The sequence below is a fragment of the Falco naumanni genome, chromosome 2, assembly GCF_017639655.2.
Source record: "Falco naumanni isolate bFalNau1 chromosome 2, bFalNau1.pat, whole genome shotgun sequence".
Classification (NCBI taxonomy): Eukaryota; Metazoa; Chordata; class Aves; order Falconiformes; family Falconidae; genus Falco; species Falco naumanni.
In genome coordinates this window covers 21,707,052-21,715,350 of record NC_054055.1, presented here as the reverse complement: position 1 = coordinate 21,715,350, position 8,299 = coordinate 21,707,052, and the positions used below count along the sequence as shown (strand labels likewise).

The 8,299-nt window shown below is 39.8% G+C and overlaps 1 long non-coding RNA gene across 1 annotated transcript; it reads right to left on the bottom strand.

Moving 5' to 3' along the window:
• Window positions 1-236: 236 nt before the first annotated feature.
• LOC121083532 lies at window positions 237-7,855 on the bottom strand. The gene is made up of 3 exons (XR_005826402.1): window positions 7,747-7,855; window positions 5,719-5,861; window positions 237-3,696 (listed from the first exon to the last, which is right to left on the bottom strand). It is a non-coding gene; the product is annotated as an uncharacterized LOC121083532 (long non-coding RNA).
• Between the last annotated feature and the right edge of the window lie 444 nt (window positions 7,856-8,299).

Sequence of the window (8,299 nt, the reverse complement as noted above, 5' to 3'; positions counted from 1 at the left end):
TTTGACAGGAATAAAGTTGGCTTCTTCAGCTCTCCTGGGTGCATTTCCACATCACTTTGACAAGCTGTTCCACTTTATTGTCTGCTCACAACCCAACACAGTTCCTATCACCCTTTCAGTGCACCTTATATGACAGGCTCCATCACAACAGGAGCAATCAGATTTTCATTTTATTATCAAGACCATCAGATGTTACTAGGCTTATCAAATACAGATAATCACAGAAAGGATCCATGTTTTAAACAGTCACAGAAATGACAAGAAATTTCATGTGTTTGGACTTCTCACAGAAGTCACAGGCGATCACATTAAAGATTGTCCTCACTAAAGATGTCAGTTTCCACTTAGCTACTGCATGCTCTTCCTATAATCAAATGAAGTAAAGGCCTAAACTAAGATGCCTGCTGTCATTGTAGATGTCCCAGGATATGCTGTCATATGTGTTGTGGGACACACTGGCACCTGGAGGCCAAGGAGGCTTGCTTAGGGTATCTCCAGTGGTGCTAGACATCAGTTGTGCTCAGTTACACTCAAGCTATATAAAACTGGTGTCCACTCTTCTCACTTGACAGTAAAGACAATCTATACCTCAGACCTAAATGCAGACTTTTGTCCTTTAGAAGTGAACCCCTGATCAGATTAATTCCACCCAATATATTGGTGGCCAAGAAAAATATCAGTTAGAGCTCTCTCTCTACAGTTGTTAGATTACATGCTAAGAAACATAGAAAAGTTACCATCCAAAACCAAACCAGAATAGTTTCACAAATTATCTCTGATCTATCCCATATACCACCAGGAAGAAAATACACTGCTTAAGTATGTTCATGTTTGTTTGCCCATAGTAATGAGAACAAGATAACTGATAGGTTTCAAACATATGAAGCATTTGGGTAACATTTCCCACAGTATAAATACCACATTTTTAGCCAAGACAAAGCTGAGACCCTTTATGTACTTTAGAACACCCTTTTAAGAGGAAAAGTCTCCTTTAAACTCTTTTTGCAGTTCTGTTAAGAAATCTGGATTAAAAGGAAAGTGCCACTTTCCTTGGTGAAAGGTCAAACAGCATGTTTTGACATTGAGTCAAAAACAAACTCAACAGACCTCACTACTAGGCAGTCAGATGTTTTCCTTGGACAGAGACAGACATAAAATGCATAGCAAGTATCTCATGGTAAGTTAGTATCTCAGAAAGAGGCATGAAAGAAAAGGTGAAAGGGTAGAAGAAGCATCAGGAAGTACATTCAAACCTGGAATCTCTTCCACTGACTGAGCGGCTGCTCATATTAAGCAGGCTGACAAGAAACGTTTCCATTTTCCAGTATCTATATTCTGTTTATCATTTTCACTTAGCACTCCACCATAAATCCAAAGAGCATCAAAACCTAAAGGGCAAACATAAGAGATACACAACTTCACTGTGTTTTATAGCAATAAAAAGGTATCTTTAATTCAGCCTTTCCTTCTGTATTTTGATTTTACACTTTGTCGTATATTAAGCCAAGTAGTTCAACCCAAAGTAACTTATCTTGGCCTTTTTTTGATTATAAAGGTCACACATAAAAGGTGCAAGAATTGAAAACTTGGTAGAAATGTAGCTTGTAGCTACTCACAAAGAAGGTAAGAAAGTTCTCTCTCCCTGTTCTTTGTTTCCCATTTCAGAAGTTTTCAGCCCAGCTTGTACCAATACCTGCTTCAGAAAGTGGGATTGTAATTACAGAGCTGTTCCTTCTCCCTGCTCTCTACCCAATACAATGCATGTTCCCAGTAATTTGAACATACCAGCCCTTACCAGTGCAGCATGAGTCAAGGGATGTGATTACTCTTTCCTTAGGGACCAGTGAGATTCCCCAAACTGAAAAGAATGACAGTCAGACTGATAACATCTATTCTGCCTGCTTTAAGTAATTTTCTACTCAAGTACCACTCTCTATGGGGGAAGGAATCATAGGCTGATTAATCCCACTATTTTTCGCTAGAACTTCTACAATCACTTTAAAATGTTCTCCAATTGTAACATTTGGTGGAACAGGGACTCTCAAACTCCTATATGCTATGACTCCATACATAGTTGTTTTCAATTAATCCTCTTTAGAGATAGTCAATTACTTTTCCCAGGGCTTTTAGATTCATAGATGCTAGAAGGTGGCAAATGCCCTTGGGACAGATGTCTGGGGCTTCTTCAACAAATGACAAGGTCTAACTCCAGGATGTGGTGTGTGGTGTGGAAGTAAAGAGCAAATAAAGATAAAACAGCGATTACCCCTTTCCCAGCACCTGGCCTGGCCTGGAGAAAGAAGCAACTCGCGTTGCCTCACTGTACATCATTTCTACATTCTTGTTGCTGTGCAACTGCCTGGGTGTAAGTTTTCACTAAACCCAGAATCATTGTGAGAACATGCCCAAAACTGAAACAATTCTCTAACATGCATCAACTTATCTTTGGAAAAAGCAACGTCTCTTTCACACTTAGCACACTAATAACTGGTCGTGTAAGGGATAACTATGACTGCCCTGTTGGAGATGCCAGTGAGGCATCTCTCAAACTCAGCTGATGGATCTCGATAGTGGCCCACAGGGTCTTAAATTTTGCAAGCAGAAATTGACAAAAGACATGTCTGAAGTCCAAACTTCCCCTTATTGTCCTGTCTACTTCTCTTAATTTTATATAGATAGATAGATACACACACATATAGATATTAGCCTTAAGGAAAGTAAGCCAAAAGGATATCTTCATACCAATACGTTGTTTGGATAGCTTTCTCCACTACAGTTTTTATTGCCATGTGCCAACGCCAGTTCACACTCTTTCAAGGACTAGTCTGATTCCTGAAGTTTTTGAGTGGGTATCCTTCAGACTGTAGCTCTACACTGCAGCTCTCCAAGTGTACAAATCATCTCTTCACATATACTTGTACAGCAACTGGTACAAACAGGATTCCATTCATAGATTGTGTAATTTCATTTTTTAAAACAATGCAGTATATTCATTGAATTTATATTTTTGAAATAAAATATTCTCTTAAACATGGAAAGTAAATTCCATATTTTTAGGCCTAATAAGTTACATATGTTTTCCAATGTCTGCACATCATTCATAAGGGTTATCCTTGTATTAAAGTCCCAGATCTTTCCTCCTTCCACTGTCAATTTGTGTTTAGGTTTATTTTGCTTTCCAGGGCAGGAATTTTCACTTCACAGCCTAGATTAATGGAAGATGCTTAAAAATACCCTAGGTGCATCATATCATTCCTCTCTTGAAAATCTTTATAATTTTAACATTTAAAAGATTGTGGCTTTTGTTTCACAATTTCCTGATAATGTCAAATTAATATACAGGTCCTAAAAGAGAAAGGAAAGAGATACTTCCCACGTGTTGTCCCCTTAATTCATCATCAAGTGGAAGTGGTGATTCTGTAGGTGGCACTATGAACCAATGCTTCCACACAGTACTTGAAGTACTGTGCCACATGAGACCATCCTTCAGAAGAGGTGCACGGCTGAGGTCCTAACCACTTTGTGGGTATGACAGTCTCAAAACTCTTGCTGCAAGAAGGAAGTTGTTTATATGAGTGAGTTGTCCAAAGTGAATCAGCCAGTATCCACTGGCAGACATCCAAGGGAATCCAAACTTCTTGTTCGTCTTTTATTGCTTGAACCATGATCTTTCTCACATTTTTCTCAGAGCTAAATCTGTCAAGAACAAGATACAGCTTATATCCCTTTTATTCAGTTTCTACATTGTGCAGATACTAAGAAAGGACTTATAAAAATATACAGATATAGAAATAACATTAGGTGGTACAGAAAAAAAAGGTTCTACCTTCTAGTCAGAGCAGCTGCTCTTTGCTGTATGTAGAGGGTAGAGGCAGAGTTATACCCTCTTCCCTTGGAGAAGATCAAGAAGTGAGCTTTTGCAGAAAACGAGGTTTCTGATTTCTTTGAGAGTACTGCTTTTGGATTCTTTATGACAAGGAAAGATCTGTAGGGAATATCAAAGGTTACTGGGCCATCTGTCTGAAATAGTTCTGGCTGTTCACTTGGGAAAAAAAGACAAGAAAGTCTGTGTGGTATGAAAAAACTAAGATTGCTGGGGAATGTCACCCGTTCCTATGCTGCTTACTCTCATGTTTTTCTAATTTAATTATTTAGCAGCTTGCCTAAGGGTGACGCTGAAGCATGGGAGAATTATGTCTGTTTAGTAAAAGAAGCTGGTATTTTGTCAGGATTTTGAAGCAAAGTCATACATCTATTAACAAATTAACCTGGCATATACCAAACAAGCCGGTATTAGGTGACCAGGTTTACCAGTGGGGAGGTACAAGGGTGGTGTTTGGCCAGATCTTTCCTGTCACAGGGCAAATGTTGGCAGTCGTGTACAAATCAAGGATGTTAGAGCAGTTGGTCCTGTTACAGGTAAGTGAAAAACCCCCAAATGTTGCATCAAACCCAGCCTGAGCTGCTCTTGGCATATGTTTACTAAAGGAGGAGCGAAGGCAGTTTTAGGAAAAGTCAAAAACATGTTCACACAGATTTCACTGAAAATTGTCAGAGATTGAAAATTGAAAACTGCTGCTGTTCCTCCTCAGGAAAACCAAGCTTTAAAGAAATGGATACTTCAACGAGTCTCAAAGGACTGGGTCTTAATCAGCTACTTAATACACACTATGGCTCTACACACAGAGCACTAAAGTTACCAAAACTGAAGAATTTCCTGAATCCTTGGCATTTTACACAGTAGCATTTTCAGGGGATGCTCTGTGTTCTCCATGGGGTGCTTCACAAAGAGGCAAATCCCTAGAAGACGGCAGAAGTGCTCTCACCTGGCTAAGACCAGCACAGAAAGGCCAGTGAATTTTGGAGACTTACAATTTACGAGGTGCTTTCATAGCCAAAAAAAAAAAATCAGGGTATAATTTGCTAAGGGTTGGCTTTTCACTAAGTAGTCACTAACTGAATGTTCTGGTAGGGAACTGGTCACTTGATGAAGCAAACTGAAGGTGTCCCCAACAAATGGTAACTGAGAGGGAGGTAACGTCAAGGAAGCTTGAACAGGAGAGAACTGAGGGATCCACTTTTGCAGAAATGAGGTCATTTTCACCATGGAAACAGCTACGAAGGGAGGAGATGGGCTGCAGGGGACACGTGTGTGACTTGACGAAGAAGCCATGTGCAGAAGTGCACTGTATTCCCCAGAGAACTCACTAACGAGGAGGGAAATGAGGCATTGAATTGGGTACAGGTGTTTTAGCTGAGTGTTGATCTGTACAACTCTGAGTTAAAAACAGGGCTATTTTTTAAAAGATCTTACAAAGCCTGGGCATAGTTTGTTCTTACATGGATGTCCCTGGAGAGAAAATTGTAAATTCAGACAGCTTGTGGTGGAATCTCTTGGGAAAAAATGTATTTGAACTTCTGACAATCTGAAGAGACAGCTTCAATACAGGTGGTCTGGGGCTGTTGGGCTGCAAAGCCTCCCCTCATGAGAAGGAGAGGGGCAAAGAGCCTATTCTGGGCAGAGAAGCCAAAAAGAGCAAATGAACCACAGTCCCATCAAATGAGGAAAAACTAAAGATAATATGGATCCAGTCTGCTGTGACCCAAATGCAGCAGCTGAGGAAACTTTCCCCAGGCACAATGACTTTAAAACACAAAAATCCCCAGCTGATTTTTCAATGCCAGTAAGTAAATGTTCCTGATGAGTCTGGCCCTTACCTCTGTTAGCAGTTTTGCAAAGCAATCCATATAATACATCACTTCTGATTCATTTTTAGCTGGCTGGTCATCTGTGGTGTGTGCCAATGGATTTTTGGACTATGTGATTGACTATGCAGGTCAGGTGATGCCAGCCACGCTCTCTGCATGACACAACAGGAGGAGAATGGTGAATAGTGACTAATGGATTAAAAAAAAAAATCTGGTTCAAGAATAGATTTTCTTGTTTTCATATCACGTACAAAGAACATATGCAGAAATTTTAAAGCATGCTACAGCAATTTCTTGTTCATATTTAATGGAAGGGTATAAAGACTACAGTAAACCCACTCCACCCAATTCTTGTTCTGTTCAATGCATCTTTAGATTAAATAAATATACAATAACTTCCACAGTAGGTTAATCAAAGGTGCATTTGGTCCTACTAAGACAGAAACAACATCGATATGCATCCAGTGACCTTTATATACTCTTCTGGCTTTCAATAGGAACAGGCTGAAGAATTTATCTTCTGGATGACAACTGATAAACAGTATTGTCTTTGGTGTTAATGAAGATTTTTCACTAAATGCTTTCATTTTGGAGAAAGAAAAGCAATGCTGAGGGCAAATATCTCTTTGTTTGGAATTACTTTGACTTAGCTCTGCCCCCGTTGTGCACTTAGGAAATTATCTGGAGTGAAGAGCCAGACAGCCCATAAATGGTGAGACAGATAATCTAGAATTACAAGACGTGCAAAATAAAACCTGGAAGTTTCTGTTAGAAATATTTTTATAAATGTCATTTTAAATCATCAAATGTCCAGTTGCACTGCTTGGAAGGTAAAGGAAACGCTCAAGAATATCTGGTTTGGTTGTTGGGTCGGGGTTTTTTGCTTCCAAAGAGAAGAATAATACAGCTGTACAAGAAACACACTTCATTTAACTATGATGGAAATGTTCTTGTTGAAAGCTTGCAGTGCCTGAAATAAAGTAACTTCTTAATTCAGGCCAGTCAAATCCTTGTAAGCTATCCCATTTACAGCAGACACATGTTCACCTAGCACATTACCTGGTCTTGATAAACAGCCCCAGTGTACATCACAGTTCTAGGGTACACACTGCAGGCTGCTTCTGATTCAATACAGACTCCTTTTAGCTTTTCATTGAGAACACCTTGGCTAAGTCAGAAATGCGAGCAACGCTAGAAACCACTTTTTTAAAAGAGAGACAGGGAACCAGTGTTTCATGCATTGATATTAACTGTCTAGATTAAAAAGTAATTTTCATGGAACTATAACGGCAAGGAAATGAAATGCTGGCACTCGAAGGAAAGATCTTCCTGTTGAACCTCTCTTAATAGCTGGTCATTATGAGAAAAAATTTGCACCTGCAGCTGAATTCTGCTGCATTTATGTCCTATGATCTAGAAATCTGGTCTGCATTCTCTTTGTTTCAGTTTTCCTAAAACATAGTCCAGCACCCTAAACTTCAGAGCTCTGTTGCATTATGCAATCAGATTATACAGTTTCAGCGTTTTTAAGCAAAAAGCACACAGCACAGTTTAGTTGTCAGGGTTCGCTGTGACCTGCCTTAGCGGTTCTATCCAAAGGTGTTTATGAGACATGCCAGTGTGCACAATAGTTATTATACTTTAATGCATGAATGCTTGAATTCTGCATGCCATTGGCCACTATTTGTTCACTCATGTGTCCTTCTACTTTCAGCTCTGGAGCAGTTGCCTGTCTCTCCAAGAAGTAACTAACAAAAGATCAAAGACGACATTTCAAACCCAAAATTAAATAACTACGGGCCAATTTTTTTCATTCACAGCACTAAGTTACCATTTTACTCTCCAGAGCTACACACAAGAGAAGAAATAATTGTTGGGTTTGCAATTATATTTACCATTAATTAGGGATTTATTATCAGTAATAGCTGTACTAAGAAGATACTGTTTGGGGGGGATTCAAGTACAATTTAATATTGTTGCTGAAAGGTTCTCTATATATAAAGTAAATGCTGTTTAAGAAACTTAATTGGCACTCACCCTATCTACACATTTCAGGTCCTTTAATACAATATTCTTCTGGGTAAGGAAACATTTCCAGATCTGTTTTACAGAAGGAATCAGGAGTTAACCTGGGGATCTTGATTCCAGCTGCGTAAAAGTGCTTAAATAGCAGACCTGGCCACGTGGCTTAGGGTTACAATCCTGGATTAGCCTCCTGAGATTCCTCTGCAGGGAATGAAGGGAGGAAAGCACCTAGAACTGGGATTTAGACCCTGCATGTTTTCTTTGCAGATGCTAAGTTCTGGTTTGAAACACATTTAGGTCTGATGCCTCTTTAGCAGGATGCCTAATAGAACCTGACACGCATGCTCCAAAACAGACTTCTGCTCCCAGGCTGTCAGCTTTCTCTGAGTACATGACACTGCCTTATTCCTTGTTTTTAAGCTGAAGGTGTTAGAAAAGGCTGATGATCGCCCAGGGAGGGGGAGACAAATCTGAGCCCTCCTCAGGCTGGATGAGTTTGGACTGACTGCCCTCTTGCCAAGGGAGCACCCAAACCCCTGGGATGGCATCAGGGCTGCCACACAAT